We start from the raw sequence: 18,233 nt of genomic DNA, 5'->3' as shown, positions 1-18,233 counted from the left end.
GAAGCTCCTCAAGCTCCCCCGTGGGCCTTGGTTTTGTCCCCAACACACATGCGGGGCAGCAGGAGGCATGCTGGGTTGAGCAAGACTGAACCTGCCCCGAAACTCAGGGATTCTGAAACTCCATCAGCTGGGGGGAGGGGGGGATTCATCAGGGAGAGCCCCCAAAAACTGGTTTGGGAGAACTGCTCAGAGTGCATTTGCTTCTAGAACCCATGCCCTCGTTCCAATTGTGACAAGACCATCAGACAGACCCACATCAAAGGCATCCTGCTGGACACCTGGCCAGTCTTCCCCAAGACTGCCAAGGTCTTAAGCAACACAGAAAGACTGAGTTAGCATCCACACAGGAGGAGACTGGAGAGGTATGACAATTTAATCCAATGGGGTTCCCTGGATGGGGTCCTCAACCAGAAAGAGGACATGAATGGGAAGAACCGGTGACAGCCACATAACATCAGGGGGCTGGTGAAGAGCAGCAAACCAATGTCCCTCTCTTAGTCGGACAAATGTGCCCTGATCATGTAAGGTGTTTATAAGATCATCTAAGATTTGGGGAAGCTAGGGGAGGGGTATAGGGGACTCTGTGCAGTCTTTACAACTTTTTGTAGATCTAAAATGACTCTGACATAAAACTTTATTTTTAAAAAATGCATTTGCAGGTGCCTGGGTGGCTCAGTTGGTTGGGCAACTGCCTTCGGCTCAGGTCATGGTCCCGGAGTCCCGGGATCGAGTCCCACCTCGGGCTCCCAGCTCTAAGGGGAGTCTGCTTTGTCCTCTGATCTCTCCCCTCTCATGCTTTCTCTCACTGTCTCTCTCTCAAATAAATAAATAAAATCTTTAAAAAAATGCATTTGCTTCTTAAGACATTGCAGGAAAAAGAAAATGCAGCCAATGTTTCTAACAGTCCATTTTGTGTTTTGGAGTCAGAGACACAAATGCAGTGTGGGTCCTGTGTGGGCTCAGTGTGGGCCACCTAAGGTGCAGCTGAGGATACAAAGATGAACCAGACCTTGGTTCAAAGCCCAGCGGAAGCGGCTGGTATGCAAATGTGAGAGTGTGTCAACCACACAAACGAGAAGTTACAACCCTTGAGAGCCAGAGAAGGCTTTAGGAGAGTGGCAGCATCTAAGAGGGGTTCTGAAGGATGAAGAGGAGTTCGTTCAACAGGGAGGTGAAAGGAGGGAAGAGGGTATGGAAGGCCCACTCCTTGTTTCTGTGGATAGTTTTATTGGAAATGTAGCCCATTCATTTACATATCATCTCTGATTGCCTTTATTATATCAGCAGGGCTAAACAGTTTTGACAAGGCTGTGTAAGCTTAAGGCCTTGAAAGCCAAATGTACCTATTTTCCAGTCCTTTACAGAAAAAGTTTGCTAGAGGGAAAAAAAAAAGTTGGCGGCCTTGGACCCTCCACAGAAGCATGACTCAGCAGAGGAGTGTGAGGGGCGACTGGAGGCTGAGATGCTTCGGATTCTGGGAAACCAAGTCCCGCAGCGGCGTTTGGAGGGTGGGGGAGGGGGAGGCTGAACAAAACTACCCATAATGAAGCTGTTGTGAGAGAGCCCGTGACCAGCTGTATGCAGTGGCAACAGGCTAGAAGGTCAGGGGAGGTGGGAATATTTATTTTTTTATTTTTTTGAATATTTACTTTTAAAAATTTTTTCCTAAATTAAGAAATTTTGATGTGTTTTCTTCCAGTTTAACAGATGTTACTACATGTTAACAAAACTCAGATTGTTCTATGTGTGATGCATCGGTATACACCCATGTCATAAAACATACCGAAACATATTTTTAATGCCTTCTTGGCATGTCACTGTACACACAAATCGTGAGGCATGGGATTCTTCTGCTACCAGTGGGCAACTGGTTTTGATTTCTTGGGCACGCATCCTTACACACACCTCTGAGCATTTCCTTAGGGTTGTTGCATTTATGCCAGATTAGCAGATCGACAGATACAACCGTTGCTAAATGCCTTCAAACAGACACAGGATAAGGCCGACATGCTATATTAGATTACTTAGATTACGTGGTTCATCTACTTTGGATATAATTTAGGCAATTTCTTTAGAAGTTGGTTATACAACTAGATGTGACCCAGCAGTTCCTCTCCTAGGAGTTACTCAAGAGAAATAAAGACGATGTCCCTACAGGGACTGTAAACGAATGGTATTTGTGGCATTGTTTCTAAGAGCTCCACACCGGAAACAACTCAAATGGGTGTTGGCCCACGAATGGAGGAACACACAGGCCACACAATGGGACAATACTCAGGTAGGAGAAGGGACCAACCTCTGATCCTTGCAACAGCACGGAACCACACGGAACAACTTCAGAATCTGCGTGCTAAGCGGGAAAAGGACAACAAAAAAACAAAAAACAAAACGTACAGACCCAACAGTACTGCTCCTAGGTATACACCTAAGAGGACTGAAAATAGGTGTTCAAAGAAATCCTTGCACATGTGTGTTCATAGCAGCACAATTCACAACAGCCAAAAAGGTGGAAACGATCCAAGTGTCTACCATTTGATGAATGAACAGACCCTGGTCCCTCCACATAAAGGAATATTACGCAGCCATAAAAAGGAATGAAGCCCCGATACCCACTACCATTTGGACAGACCTTGAAAACATCGTGTTGAGTGAAAGCAGCCAGACACAAAAGGCCACACAGTGTAGGATCCCATTTAAACAAAATGTTCAGAATAGGCAAATCCATTCAGACAGAAAGCAGATGGGTGGTTGCCAAGGGCTGGCGGGGGGAGGTGGAGGGAATACGAAGTGACTGCTAATGGGGACAGGGGTTCCTTGTAGGGGATAAAATTGTTCTGGACCTAGACAACGGAGGTTGCACAACACCAACAACATACAAAACACCACTGAATCGAACACTTTAAAATGATGCATCCTATGCTATGTGAATTTCACCTCAGTAAGTTTTTTTTCCCAAGTTTATTTATTATTAAGTAATGTCTGCGCCCAACATGGGACTCCAACTCGCGACCCTAAGATCAAGAGTCACGCTCTTCCGACTGAGCCAGCCAGGCAGCCTCAACCTCAATAAAGTTTTAAAAGTATGATTCCCCGTATGTAGAATTCTAGAAAATGCAGGGTATAGAGACAGAAAGTCGATCAGTGGCTGCTTGGGGGCTGGGCAGGCTGGGATGACAAAGGAGCCCACGGAGACTTGTTGGGTGACGAATGCCTTCACCATCTCGGGTGCGGCGGTGGGCTCACGAGTGTTTGCATGCGCCACGATTCGCCAAATTGCACACTTTAAAGAAGTACAGTTAGTTTACAGCATATCAGTTACGGTTAAGAAAGCTCTTTTTAGGGACGCCTGGGTGGCTCAGTTGGTTAAGCGGCTGCTTTCAGCTTAGGTCATGATTCCAGCGTCCTGGGATCGAGTCCCACATCGGCTCTTTGCTCAGCAGGGAGTCTGCTTCTCCCTCTGACTCTGCCTGCCACTCTTTGTCTGCCTGTGCTCACTCTCTCTGACAAATAAATTAAAAAAAAAAAAATTCTTTTTAAAAATTACGGGGATTATGGAAGAACCCAGTCCCCCAGGGGAGCCTCTTATAAAAACTTCTTGCTCTCTTTCCAAAATGCCCAACCCCTGAGCCCCATCAATGAGCTCTTGGGATGCCGCGGCACGGGGACTACCAGAAACCCATGTCAGGTATTCAAAGGTGACAGGCGGGAGCTGTCTGCCTGGCTGTCCCCTGACCTAACTAGTGCTGATCACAGAACCTTCGAGGGCAGCACTGCACAGCTGTGGAAGGCGGACAGTAGATGCTGCTTCTGAGCCAGGTGAGAAATGCAGGGGCCCGAACCGTGGACATGCACCTTCACCACGGCCATGCGCATGCTCACAAACACATGACTTGTGCAGATGCAGACACACGTGGACATGTATGCCTTTTTGCACGGATACACCCAAACTCATGCGCACACACACCAAAGCCCAGACGGGTGCACGCGGTTTCACGTGAACACACCCACACACGTGCATGCGGATACACACAGGGACACGCATGCACACACATACACGTGCACAGAGCCCGGGCTGCAGGCAGAGCCCGCCCCGGCTGTGACTTGCACTTGTGGAGACACAGCTGATGGGCACCACAGCTGCTGGAGGCCACATCTGGCTCACCGACTCCGGGCTCTAGGCTATCTCACGTCCAAGGTCGGGAATGCGGGTAGTGGGAGAGTCGCACAGACGTGCCTGTTTGGCCTGAGTGAGGAGCTATCAGAGCCCCGGATCCAATCTTGTTCCTGCTTCAGAGACCTCCCCCACGCCCCCTGGTGAGGGCCTGGTCAAGTTCAACGCGGCCAGCTAGATTCAGCCCCAGCCCCATCCTCCAGGGTCAGTCAGTCATCAGATCCCTTCGGAGCCCCACAGGGGATGTTTGCGGCTCTGGGCCTCTTGGTGTAGGGAGCAGAAGACAGCCCCGTGCTCAGAGACTGGGGGACAGGCGGGCAGTCACAGGACCGGCGGGTGCCTGCCCCACCCCCCAGGCCAGGAGGAAGAAGATAAGACCTGCTCAGGGGGGCTGATGACTACCAGGACTGCAAGGAGGGCTACAACCGATGAGTAGGGGTAGGCAGGACAGACAGCATCTGGGGTCCCCTGCAGGAGTCCCCACAGGGCCCACCATGTCTATCACGTCTGTATCCTGGGAAATTCCTCTGCCTCAGACCTGTCTTGGGGCCCTCCCCATCCAGCCTGGCCTCACGGGGGCCCTTCTCCCCAGGGAGCCTCTTCCAGAATGGTTCATCTGAAGGACGATCCTCCCCCTCAAAACAGTTCCTGTGCCTTAAAACCAAAGACACTAATAAACCCTCTTCCCTGCCCAGGGTAAAGCCTGGTTCACTCCTCCCTTCCACATGACTTGGAGCCAGGCCTTCCCACCCCCTCCTGCCCCTCAACCCAGCATTCCCTCCCGCTATGAATACCACTGTACCTCTCCCCAAAGATGCCACCATGCTCCCACCAGCACATCTGCCAGCCACCGGCCTCTCCTGGTTCTGCTCCAGGGTAGGGACCCCACCCCCCACCCCAAACAACCCAGACTCTGTCCCTGGGGCCTATCCACTCTGCTGCACACTCCCCGGGGCCACGCTCCACTTCCAGCCTGCCATGGGCCACCTTTCCCACCCCTAAACACCCCGAAGGCTTGTTCCCTGCTCCCCCTCCCACATCCTCCCTGACCACATCCTGACTACTGTCACCGTGTCCCCAGAGCTGCCCCCTCTTCTCCCCAGCCAATCAGGAGGGCCCCCAGGTAGAACGTCCTGCGTCCTGCCTCTATCCTCCAGGCTGCTGCAGGGGAGCCCCTGGGGACACCGGTCTAGATGTGCCCGGCCTGGCACAGAGCCCCTTTCTACCCAACCAGGCCCAGGCTCAAAGATCAGACCCTGCAGGCTTCTCCAGGCCCACTAGGGAGAAGCTGTCCAAAGCCCCTGACCCACAGCAGAAAGCCTGGTTCTCCTCGCCTGGGCTGTGTCCCAATAAGATACCCACCAGGCCTTCACCACAGGCCTGGAGGGCTGCCCACCCCTCCACTCCCAGGTCCCCTGCCCTCTCTTTCCCTCATCCACACCTCAGATGGGGGGCCCCACCCCACCTGGCTGCCTCCCCTGAGTGCTACTCTTGTCCCCTCAGGTCAGAACGCCCTCCAAGCCCCACCCCCCACCAGTCCCAGGTCAACTCTGCTCTCAATGCAAAATCTTAGGGCAGCACAGAGTTCCCTTGCTCCGCAGGTGGCATCATTTCCCCTACAACACTGGGCTGATCTGATCCCCTCTGCATTTTGACCGAGACCCCCGCCCCCCATCACAATCCATTCTGCCAAAGTGACTTCCCGAGAGACCCACCCAAGGGAGAGGTCTGCCCGGAGTGGTATAAGCATGCCTGCCTCGCTTCCTCGCTGGCACCAAGTGTCAATATTTTCTCAACCCCCAGCCATCCGTGGGCACAAAAGAGCATCCTGTCATTGACGTTCCTTCGACTGTCAGGTGAGGCTTTTAAGAAAACTGTGTGCGCTGAGCAACTATTTTTCTGTTTCGGTTAAGTTGTTCGTGTCCTTTGCCCACTTTTCCCTGCTAACTGTTTCGCAACAGCTCTTTGTATAGGAAGGGTATTAACGGTTTGCCAGGGTCAAGGGCGATTTGCTTTTACTTAGGGTATTTTTGGATACAAATAAGGATTTTCCAGGCAGTCAGATCTGTGGGTGATTTCTTTCATGTCTGCTGCCTACTCCTCTCTCAGGTGATGAACACAAAACTAATATTTTTGGTTCGCATCCCCCTCCTTCCCTGGATTTATTCTTTACCTTTAGGCTCTGATCCAACTGGAAAGTATTCTGGTGGTGTAGGAGTTTCCTAGGGCTGCTGCAATTTAAGTACTACAAATTAGGCGGCTTACTACAACAGAAATTTCTTGTCTCACATTTCTGGAGGAGTCCAAAATCAAGGTGTTGGCAGGCAGGGCTGGCTCCTTCTGGAGGCTCAGAGGGAGAATCCGTCCCATGCTTCCCCTAGTTTCTAGTAGCTGCTGGCAACCCTCAGCGGTTCCTTGGCTTATAAATGTATCATTCTGACCTCTTCATCCATCACCACATGGTGTCTTTTGTTTCTGTATCTTTTTTATTTAAATAACTCATTTATTTATTTGAGAGAGAGAGTGAGAGAGAGAGAGAGAGAGCCCGCACATAAGCAGTGGGGAGGAGTAGGGGGAGGAGTAGAGGGAGGGGGGAGCGGACTCCCCGCTGAGCAGGGAGCCCGATGCAGGACTCGATCCCAGGACCCTGGGATCATGACCTGAGCCAAAGGCAGACGCTTAACCGACTGAGCTGCCCAGGCGCCCTCGTGTCTTCTCTTCTCATAGAGACACCACCTACTGGATTCAGGATGAGTTCATCTTGAGACCTTTCACTTATCATACCTGCGAAGATCTTATTTCTCATCAAGGTCACATTCTGAGGTTTCAGGTACACAGGAGTTTGGGGGAGACAGGAGTCAACCCAGGATCGTGTGGGAGGTGAAATGGGGGATCCAAGTGATCTCCTTCAATAAAGAATCCTCTCCCCTGATCAGGGAGATTCCTCGGTTTGTTAAATTCAGTATATTAAGTTATTTTACACATGGGGGTCTGCTCTGGGCTGCTGATGCCTGCACGGTGCCATGATGTTCTGATTATCACAGCTTCAGGGGACATTCTCAAACAATGACATCTCTCTTGGAGGGACTACGCTGTTTTCTCTGGTTTTCAAGCCCCGCCTTCCATCACTGAGTCTCAGCGGAGCCTGAGACCTGGAAGTGAGTCACGCTGTGGCTTCAAGGTCCTGGTCACAAGTGGATGTGAAACCTGTGCCCCAAGAATCCCCAGACTGTGCCCAGAACGCAAGGAAGGAGGTCTGGAACTGGGGGTGGCAGGTCCCTGGACTGAGGGGGACAGGGGGATGGGATGTGGGGGGCACCGAGGCAGCTTGGCCAAGTGGTGACCACAGGCTGCAGGGGGCAGCGGGTCCCACAAGCCCATGTCTTCATCTTCCCTCTGAACCATAACACCATTCCACCCTTCAGCAGATGCTCACCAAAGCAGTCATGGTGTGTGAAGGGGAAGCAAAACCCATCTCCAGACAGATGGGACCAGTCTACCCAGACCTGCATGGGTGACCCGTGTCCTCGTCACCCAACAGAGGCCAGGCTGGCAGACTATAAAGCTGCCCATGGAAAGAGCCAAGAGGTGGAAACAAAATGCCTGTCGGAGGACAAGTGGATGAATCAAATGTGGCTGAGACAGTGGAATATTACTCAGCCGTAAAAAAGGAACAAAGCCCTGACTAACACAAGCTTGGCCATGGGTGGACCTTGAAAACACGGGGGTGAGTGAGAGAAGCCAGATGCAGAAGGCCCCATCGTGTAGGACTCCATTTATGTGAAACATCCAGAACAGGCAAATGCAAAGAGACAGAAAGCAGATGAGAGGTTGCGGGGGGCTGAGGGAAGGAAGGGAGTGACTGCTTGTGCGGACGGAGTTTCCTTTTGAGGGGAAGGAACTGTTCCACATCTAGACAGAGGCAGGGGTTGCATCTATCGAGTGTGAATCCATTCGATGTTACTAACACTAATTCCATGTGCTTTTGCCACAGCCAGAGAAATTCCTGCTGAAAAACCTAAACCCTGGAAAAGTAAAAGGCTTTGCAAACACCACACTTGCATACTTTCTGCCCTTTGAAAAATTCAGGACCTTTCTCTTATATGTTCTTGGAGAAGGGAAAGGCAGGCAAAGCCGGTGGGGGTTGTGCAGTGGGAGGGAACGACACAACCAGAAATTAGGCCCTGGGGGTGAGGGGGCAGGCGTGAATGAGCTGCTCTAGAGGGGCAGTGCTCAAACACATGCAAGGTTCTGCCTGTCGGCCTGGCGAATAATTTGGAATTCACTGGAAAATAAGGCAGATGGGGGCCTCCAGAAAGTGTAGCGTAGCTGCTTGGTTTATATAAGGCCATAATTTGAAGCCACATGTTTATCAGATGAAATCATTCTCAAGCTAAAAGGAGAAGGCCAGCATTATAGCAGAATCATGTAGGAAGCACTTAGAATTCTGCGCGTTTCTACTTTCCAACGCACACTTCCTTGAGTCTGGGGAGACTTTTGGAGAAGAAACAATCGTGTGAGATGCACGATGGTAAAGACAGACGCACTGAGGAACAGCCACCCACTCCAGTGTCGGACTCACGCACTACAGCTCAGAGCTGGAGGGCAACGGGAGGTCTACACTGGGGTGATGTGGCCACACGCCGAGAAACGCCTGGAGCCTCCAGCAGCTGGAGGAGGCAAGGAAGGATCCTCTCCCATACCTGGCCCTACCTCTGGATCCTTTGGAGGGAGAGGACCGCACTGATGCTTTGATTCTGGACTTATGGCCTCCAGAACTTTGAGAGAATCACTTTCTATTGTTTAAACCACTGGGTTTGCGGCCCCAACTTGTGGCAGCCCCAGGACACGGATCCAAGTGTCCAGAGCAGGAGGTACCAGATGCTCTGGGCAAGTCTCTCATTGGGAGGGACCACTGTCTTTCTTCTGCTTTAGTCTGCGCATCCCAGAGAAGCCCATCCCACAGCCTTGGGGGCATGACAGTCCCTTGCTTCCCTAAGTCCTCCCCTCCAAACCTTCCAGTCTTGCCCAACGGGTCTGGGCCCTGGAAACAGCCCCCCCCCTCAGGAGGATGCTGGGGGGGGGGGGGCATGTTCCACTCAGACAGCTTTCTCCCTGGGGTCTGTGACTACCTCTCGGGCCCCCTCTGAAACGGAACAGGCTATCATCTTTCATACATTCCATATCATTCTTTCGATGAATGTTGCTCCAGCGCAGGCCCTGTGCTCGGCCTGGGGGTGTGACTACGTGGAAGTGAAGGAAGTCGAAGGGGCCTGGCTTTTAGGGAACTTGACAACAAACCAACCCGTGAGCAGAGGGGCACTTGCAACGGCGAGAGCACTGGGGTAAAGGAAAAATCTGGTGTAGCCTTCAACCAGTGATTATCGCCCGAGGGCAAGTCTGTGCGGCCCAGGCGGACACCTGCCTCTGGCTAGAGGCTGGAGACATTCTGATTGTCGCTGCTGGGGGAATAGGGAGGTACTGCTGGAGGGAGGAGGCCAGGCTGCTGCTCTATACTCTACAGCATACAGGATGGCCCCCCAACAAACAAAAGCCCCTCCCACCCCGAGACATCAGAAGCGCCGCCATGGAGACGGAAACTGACCAGGGCAGGGTGGGCATTCTGGATGAACCAGGAGGCAAGGAAGCGCCCAGAAAGGACAGTTGCTGAGGCCAGTGCAGTTGAGAAGGGGCGGACGGACTGAGCTCTTGGGGAGGGCGGCTGAGCCTAGGGCGGCGAGCGCCAAGGGCAGGGGCAGCTGGAACTGGCCTCAGAACAAGGGGTCCAGTGTGGCCAGGAAGGCCGAGGCTGGAGGGGGAGGGCCCGAGGTCAGGAAGGTCAGATCCCACAGGGCCTTATGAACGTGGGACAGAGTTTCAATTTTCAGGCAAGTCTGATGGGAGCCTGGCTGGCTGGAGGCATTGAGAACAGGGACGAGACTGACATCTGGAAGGGGTCAACCAGGCTGTATGGGGCAGGTGGGCCATGGGGGGGTGCTGTTGGTCCCCGACTCTAGCAGGGGCCTGGGACAGGGAGGGAGAGGATTGATGGTGGCCAGGGCAGTGGGACACAGGATGGCTCTGGTTACACAAGGAAGGCAGATTTGCGAAGTCTTGGGACTCATGTCTCAGGTCCTTCCCTGGTGACCAGTGGGCTCCCTAAATGGAGACTCAGAAGTCTCCCAGGGAAGAGGGCTTGGAAAGGCAGAAGAGACCCCCTTAGGAACCCCTCTCCAAATCCCACAATCCACCTGTTGTCATGCCCAGGTGAAAAGCCACCTTGAGAACCTCCTGTGGGCGGCCATGGTGACCACACCCAAAAGCTCTGCTTGAGACCCTGGCTCAGGAAAAACAAGGGAAAGGGGCCCACGGAGCCCCGCTCTGCTTATAAAGGTGGTCTGGATCTTCATGGACCTCAGGCAGGGCTCCAAGGGGGCTTCTGTGCCAGCCTGGTTGCAAGGGACAGAGTGGGCTTACTCCTCGGCCAAAATGCCCAGCATGGTCAGCCACTTGGGTCCATGGGACCCCCCCCCACCCGGAAGACAAGTGTCCTGGGGACTTGGGGAGCAAGTCATGCTTCACTGGCTGCCTCATTCCTGGAACCTGGAGCAAAGCAACTGTTCGCTTGGTTGTTCCTGAGCTCTCTGCAGACTGCAGACTCTCTGAGCTGTTATCACCTCAAAATCCACGGTGCCTCCCACTGGGGGCCCCCCCTCCTTGGTTCTGGTTTCTTCCACAACATCCCCTTTGCCTCACCCCTCCCCAGAGGCCCCGGGGCCCACTGGCTTTAACTTCAAAATGGCATCTTGGTCTGATAAGACTCTTCCTTCCTTCTAAGACGACTTACTGAGGGGGAATCCACATACCACATAGCTCAAGTGTTCGCAGGGCACGGGGCAGCAGCGTGCGTTGTGTTCAGAGACGCAGAGACGCAGGCCGTCACCACCAGAACCACTCCAGAATATTCCCCTCTCAGAAGGGAATCTTAGTTACCCCTCTGTCCTGCCAACGAGACCCTCGAGCCCATCCTCATTTTCTTGTTCCCGTGGAACTGCCTGCGTCACCGGCCCCACTCTGTCCCCCCAACACTTGTGGCTGCAATGTGGGGTCCTCGAGCCCCCAGGGTCGCCTCCTCTCCTCCACCTGTGTCCCTGGGCCTCCACCTGTGTCACCTGGGCCGGGATCCTTCCTGGCCGCGCAGCCTAACCTCTGGCCACGCCACCTAACCTCTGGCCACAATGATCTGGTTCCACTTTTCCACCCAGTAAGCTCTCCCTGGCAGCCCACAGCCCAGGGTTCTGCCTTGTCAACATCTTTGGTGACGGCCACCAACTGGTTCCCCTCCGATCCTATCCACAATCATCACAAAGGCAAGGGGTAAAAGGGTCCCTGCGGGCCAGCCACAGGCTTGACACATGGTGTCTCAGCGGCTCTTCTTGCCCTAGAGCTTAGCATTCTTTCTAGAGCCTCAGCATTCTTTCAGACGGGCTCTCTCTCCTAGGCTGACTGTGGCCCCAGGAGACATCTAGCAATGACTAGGGACAGTTTTGATTGTTCCAACTAGGGGAAGGGGAGCTTTCCTGGGGTGGGGCTGCGGGAGTGGGTACAGACCAGGGACACTGCTCAGTACCTATCCCAGAGAACAGACCCTCCCAATCCAGAAAATGATTTGGCCCTAGATACCAACAGTGCTGAGACTGATTAATACTGTGTTAATTATTTGGGGGAAAAAAAAGATTTAGGTCCCTAGCTCATGTACACATCAGGATAAAAATCCCGATGAGTTAAATGGTACAAACCAGGTGCTCTGTCCCAGTATCTGTGAGTTACAACCTCTCTCCCTCCCTACTCGGTGCATTGACCTGTGTGTGGCATCCTCGGACCTCAACGAGGTAACAGAATTATAGAACACAAAGGCTCTTAGGTCTCATAGAACCCCTAAAACAGTCAATCTGGGGTTGGCTTTTCTCTAAGGGGACACTTAGCGATACCCGGAGACATTTTTGCTTCTCACGAGTCAGGGGCGGGAGGGCCGCTGCTAGGTGGACACCAGGGATGCCCAAGACCGGGGACACCGGAGACCCGGGATGCCCATTCAACACACTACGACACACAGGACAATCTCCACCCCAGACAATGACCCAGCCCCAGGCCTCACCAATGCCCAGGAGACATCGGAAGATTTCAAGCCTGAGTTCACCTGATTGCACAATATTGAGAATGAGGGAGCAAGAGAGTGGGCCACCCTCGGGGCTGGACCACCCCAGCTGCCTAGGCCTAGAGACACCTGCCCCAGTTGAGGCTCCTTTCTCTCCCCGGCAGCCCCCCCACCCCAGCTTCCCCATCTTCATCTCCACTCCCTGCTAAGCCAGCAGGCAGACTCCTATGGGACCACTGAGGGGAGAGACTGGCTTTTTGAGAGTCTGTGGGCAGGGCTTGGCTCTGGCACTTTCTTGTGCCCCCCTCTTTTCTCACTAGTGCCTGATAACCAGCATCTCCACATGACAGCCGAGGAGCCGGTGATCTTCGCTAGCAAGGGCCAGAGACCCTGCTTGCCAGGAAATGAAAGTCCCAGGGGCATCCAGGAGACCTGAGAAGCGCCATCTCCAATCTCGCCCTCTGCTCCCTCTGTTCCGCCCATCCCAGGACAGGATGGAGATGCTCGGGGAGATGAGGGGGTAGATTTGGGGTAAAGCCCCAGTGAGCCTGTCACAGATGCACTGGTCTGACTTCTCCTGTGGGGAGGCAGGGGCGCCAGCCTCTGAGGGAAAGGACCTTGGCTGGGGCTTATCGGGGGAGCTCTCATGTGGCCCTCTTCCTCCCCCAACAAGCCCTGTGTGGGTCACAAGCTCACTTGGTGTTGGGTGCCTCTCCGCAGGCATGACTCCTGACATGTGCACTCGGGGCAGAGAGGCAAGGGCCATTCTTTTCTCGTGGTATCCCTGAAAGCCAGCTCTGCACCTGCCTCATTAACACTTTCTGCTGAATGATTTTTCAGACCTTCCAGAAACTTCTTTTGTCCAATCACCTATGGCAGCAGCTGGTCCCAAAGTCATTTTGGTTCATTCACAGAGTCGCTTTTAGATCCCCTCCCGTGACCATGGCAACACTGAGGACAGAGACCTCCACACGCCTAATTATAAACCTTAGCCAGCCCCCAGGCAGGCACACACAGTCTCCCAGGCCTGGCTCTAAATACATCCCTTGTAATGTCACACGAGACCCGCTCCCTCTGAGCAGGGTCCTTGCCTCTCTATCGTCATCCCAACTGTAAGAACATGTGTGGGATCTGGAAGGTTCCTAATGGGACATTTCCAAAGTTGATGTGGCCAACTTGCTCACCACCCTTAAGATGTTTATTTTAGAAGAGTAAGACTAAACAAAATGAACTCTATCGGTGCAATTATTTATCTAAACCTTCTTCACTCAGTAAGAATGCAATTTGTCCCTTACCCAGTATGAGGGGCTGAAGTGGGTCCCAACACACCCCCACTCCCTCATTCATTATGTTGAAGTCCTACTGCCCTGCAGCCCAGAATGTGACTGTATTTGGAGACAGGATCTTTAAAGAGGTGATTCAGTTAAAATGAGGTTATTAGGGTTTGCCCGATCCGACAGGACTAGTGTCCTGACAAGAGAAGATGCGGACACAGGCACGCCCAGAAGGAGGACAGTCTGGGGACACAGGGAGAAGACGGTCAACTACACGCTAAGGAGGGAGACCTTGCAACAGAAGCTCCTCTCAGAGAAAACCAACCCTGCCAACACCTTGATCTTGGACTTCTGGCCTCCAGATTCACGAGACAATAAATTCCTGATGTTTAAGCTGCAGGGTCAGTGCTTCTTTGTCCCAGTGGCCCTGGAAGGCTCATACACTCAGCAGTGACAGTACTGCAGTGCGCGTGGCGGGGTCCCCTCTTACACATAACAATCCCGTGGAGCAGGGCAGAGCTGGGTTATGAACGAGTGAGTCAGACCCGGACAGCTTATTCACTGCTCCGACTAACCCACAGGCCGAGCCTTTGAATCACTACTTTATTTATCATCGGGCAGGGGCGCAGGAAAGTCTCGACGAGGAAATGAGTAGAAGCCAGGCTCATCGGCTGTGTTTCTGAGACATGTCTAATCTCCGAAGCCCTTTCTGGGCCAAAGTGAAAAGAGGTGAAGTGACAGGGCCCGTCGGGGACCTGGTGGTGCTCAGACAGAGCCCTTTGTTCTGCGACTCTGTCCGTCCCGGATGAGGGCAGAGAGAAGGGCCTGTCTTGCTCTGCAGGGAGGCCGAGCAGGGGCTGCCTGGCACAGTTGGATGGAGACGCTGGGCACACAAAGGCCTGGTGGATGGGGACCAGTGGGGGAGGGCAGTGCCCAGATGGGGTCGGGTGGCCCCAGAACGTGCTGTTTCCTCCCACGGAGTTACAGCAGCGATGTCTTGGTTGGGGAACAAGCAGAGGACACATGAAGAGCAGAAGTTAGGCAGTCTGTGCTCGAGGAGCGGCCAGCATCTGCGGCCACGAGGGCAAACAGGAGAAGATAATGTGCCTTCAGGAGCCACACCGATCTGGGGCCCCTGCCAAAGGAGCACTCGAGAAGAGATCTAATACCTCTAATCTTGGAAGAAAAGCAACAGTTTGTTCTGAGACGAGGGATGATTCCTGCAGAAATCCAGGTCAGTCGTAAGACAAAGAGAAAGACAATGGCATCTGCTGTCCCTATTAGCGAAGAGGGCCCTGGCTCACCTCTCATTCCTTCTCTGCTCTCTGTTCTTGGGGCATGCTGCCTAACTCCCCCTCAGTCCTCTCCCAGTGCTGCCTCCTTCTTGTAATCAGGACTCTAGATTAAGAATTGACCAGAAGGCAGAATTCAGTTGGCAGTCACTCTTCCCCATGCCTGCCCTTGGCAGCAGTTCTCTGGGAGCTGACCAAACACCAAAGACCCACTGAGGCAGAGGTAGGCCTCGGGCAGTAACCAGATTTCACGATGGAGAGGTGGTTCTGTGCCCCAAGAGACACACAGCCACATCTGGGGACATTCTGGGTGGTCACGACTCAGGGGGTGTATGCTATTGGTGTCTACTAGGTGAAGACAAGAGATGTTGCCTGATGTCCTGTAACAGGTGGAACAACCCCCACAGCAAAAAATAATCCATCCCTAATGTCAATGGTGCTGCAGTTGAGAAACTGTGCTCCTGCAGTTTGGTCTTTGCCAATTTGAGGTTACTAATCATCCTTTGTGTTTCTGGAAAGCCCAGGGAGCCGTCTGTGGCATCGCCGCCTGCCTGAGCCTCAGTTTCCTTTCGGAGAAAAGAACCAGGACTGCTTGCCGCGGGTTGGCAGAATAGAAGAGATGGGTATAAAAGCGCCCATCACAAAGGATGCTCAACAAAGGCGAGAGAAGTGCAGCGATCCGCTCATGCAATTCCCTCTTCCTGGCTTGATTAAGGCCTTCGAGGCCTGGCTTGGACCTTGCCACCTCTTCCAAGGAAACTTGCCAGAATCCCCCAAGCCCTGAAGCTTGCACTGGCCATCCCTGATTCGGTCCCACCACCTCAGTTGCTGTACTGACCACCCACTCTGCATTTCATTATTTCAGTGGGAGGGAGAACACCAGAATGTGCCTCCTCCAGGGCATGAAGGCTCATCTCTGTCCCCATGGCCTAGCCCCCAGCGCTGGAAGAATCAGCACTTGCTGAATTGAACTCCTGAGCCCATGCAAGACACAACTTGGGGGAGACAAGGAAAGGGAAGTGGCAAACTAACAAGCCTCTGTTGGGAACAGAAAATAGATCCTATAGTCAAACAGAAAGGGGACACTCCTGAGTCTCTACGCTCTCCTCTGAGCCAGAAGCCTGGAACTGAGGGAGTCTCACTCAGGGATTTATGACTGGAAAGGTGCAGCTGAAGCTTTGGGAACAGGTATAACGTGCAAAAGCAAACGTGGAATTTGTGGAATTTTCCATGCAAAAGATAAAGGAACAGTAAAAAAGGTCATTTTTGGATACAAGCCATACAGTGGAAAGCTGAACCCAAGTGTGATCACCGCAGTGGGGATTCACTATATAAAACATGAGGGGGCTGTGTGCCAGAGACGCTAAGATTGTCAAGATTGGGTTCTAAACCTGAGAAATGCTGACTGAAGCCAACCCATTCATTTTGCGGGTGAAGAAACAGACAACGAGACTTGACGGGAGGTTGGGACTTCTGACTGGAGAGCCTGCCCGGCTGCACTTACTGGGAGACAAGCACCAGTGCCATGCAACCAGAAGATTCCAGTTCTTTTCACTCGGGGGTGTCCTAGCCAGGGCAAACCCATACTCAATGTCTGTAGGAGGCATGGCTCTGGGCTCTGATCATGCGCCCTAGGGCAAGCAAGGCCAAAAGCTACCTTCCATAAGGGCCAGAACATTCTGGAAGTAAAGGAAGAAGTTACTCTTTCTGTGGCCCTCTTTACATTCAATCTATCCAGATTCATTGCCTGAATGAGCTATAAACCCAGGCCCCCCAGCCCTTCTGGCAGATCTTGGCTGGACAAGGATCCCCATGATTAGGAAAGAAGAGAAATTAATGCTGATTAAAACAGCTCAGGGCAAGGCTCTTGCCAGAGTTGGGCCCATCAGACGATGAAACAACTTCCTAGCCCAGCTGCCCAAGAGGCCTCCCACGGCTCCTGGATGCCGTAAGAGTCTGGAGACCCCAAGACCAGAATACTCCTCAGAAAGGTAGGAGCTGGGACCTCCAGCTCTAAGACACAATATCCCCACCAGCTCCCACCTCAAACAAAGAGGTGCAAGAAGGGTTTTCCCTTAAACACCCCTGGCCTATCAGGCGCCTGGGGGGAGAAGAAGAGAGAACACGCAGGCTGACTGCCCCGTGGCTGCGGGCTGCCCTGCCTCTCCCTGGCTGAGCTCACAGCCGCCGGGGGGACAGATTTCCTGTATGTCGTTTTACCCATTTAAGTCCAAGGATGCAACTCCGAGGAGATGGTGACAGCCTAGCACACGCGGGTGTGTGCACACCCACTCCCCTCCCCTCTCAAACCCAGTTCCGGCCCCAGTGAGGTCTGGAGTCTCCTTCCTTGCTCCCTGGGACCCCCCACAACCCCCACTGCCAGCTCCAGCCAGCCCCTTCTTAGGAAAGTGGCAAGGTTTCCAAGCCTGGAATACCAGAATACCAGCCCAGAGGGCACTGGGACCTGCCAGGGTTACCCAGCAGCTGGGGGTGAAGTCAAGAAACATATGAAACAAGAGAAAGGGGGACCCAAAATCCAATGGGCAGCACCCCTACATCTGTACCCTGCTACCCTTGTCCTTTCCTCTCCTTCTCAGCACCCCCCTGAACTGGCTCTCAGTTCTTGCCATGACTTTTCTCCCCCTCTCCCATCTCCCCTTGCCCCCTTCCCCATTCTGTGGCCCACCACACCAGTGTGTTCAGACCTCCAGAATTTGAGCACCCACAGAACCCTAGGCGCGTCCCTCCCCTGGTAGCCATTCGTCTACCCCTTCAGCCGAGGGCAGACGCCCCCAGGCCATCCTGTAACTCTTCCCCCAATCGCACCCCGGCTGTCCTCCCACCGGCTTTGCCCCACGTCCCCCGCCTGGGCCTCTCAACCCCGCCTCCTTGCCTTTACCCCTCCCTGCCCCGTTTCCTGCGACCCCCCAACTACCACTAAAGCCACGTCCTCTTCAGAGAAGCCGCTCAAAGCCACAAGAGCTGCTCCATCTGCATCCGCAAACTCCCTCACCAGGCCCCTTCCATCAACTTTCTCCTAAACCGTCCCGCTCCCACTCCGTCTTCTGCAACCCCTTCACGACCCCCAAGCTCGTTCCCGCTCCCTCGACCCCAGGCTTCGCGCCTCCCTCCATTAACCCTCAGCTCTGTAGCCTACAAGGCAATCCGCGAACGCGAGCTTCGAGATCGAGCCCCCAACCCACGGCCGCCGCCACTCACCTGGGCCTCGGACGCCGCGCGCCGCCGGTCCCGGGCCGGCTCCCAGCCCGGCCGCCAGCCCGACCGCCCACCCACTGGCCCGCCCGCTCCGCCCCGCCGCGCCCGCCGCTCCCCCGCGC

At 53.7% G+C, this 18,233-nt stretch overlaps 1 protein-coding gene across 8 annotated transcripts in view; it reads right to left on the bottom strand.

Annotated features, from left to right (window-relative positions):
• Positions 1–18,178, bottom strand: part of MYO9B (myosin IXB) — an 84,954-nt gene extending 66,776 nt beyond the window's left edge. For all 8 annotated transcript variants that reach the window (XM_059389343.1, XM_059389340.1, XM_059389344.1 and 5 more), the window contains exon 1: positions 18,115–18,178. The gene's annotated coding sequence lies outside the window, so the exon portion shown is untranslated. The remainder of the gene's footprint in view (positions 1–18,114) is intronic.
• Between the last annotated feature and the right edge of the window lie 55 nt (positions 18,179–18,233).

Source organism: Mustela nigripes, chromosome 2 (genome assembly GCF_022355385.1).
Source record: "Mustela nigripes isolate SB6536 chromosome 2, MUSNIG.SB6536, whole genome shotgun sequence".
Taxonomy (NCBI): domain Eukaryota; kingdom Metazoa; phylum Chordata; class Mammalia; order Carnivora; family Mustelidae; genus Mustela; species Mustela nigripes.
Note: the sequence above shows the minus strand (reverse complement) of the source record. Positions and strands in the feature narration are given on the sequence as shown.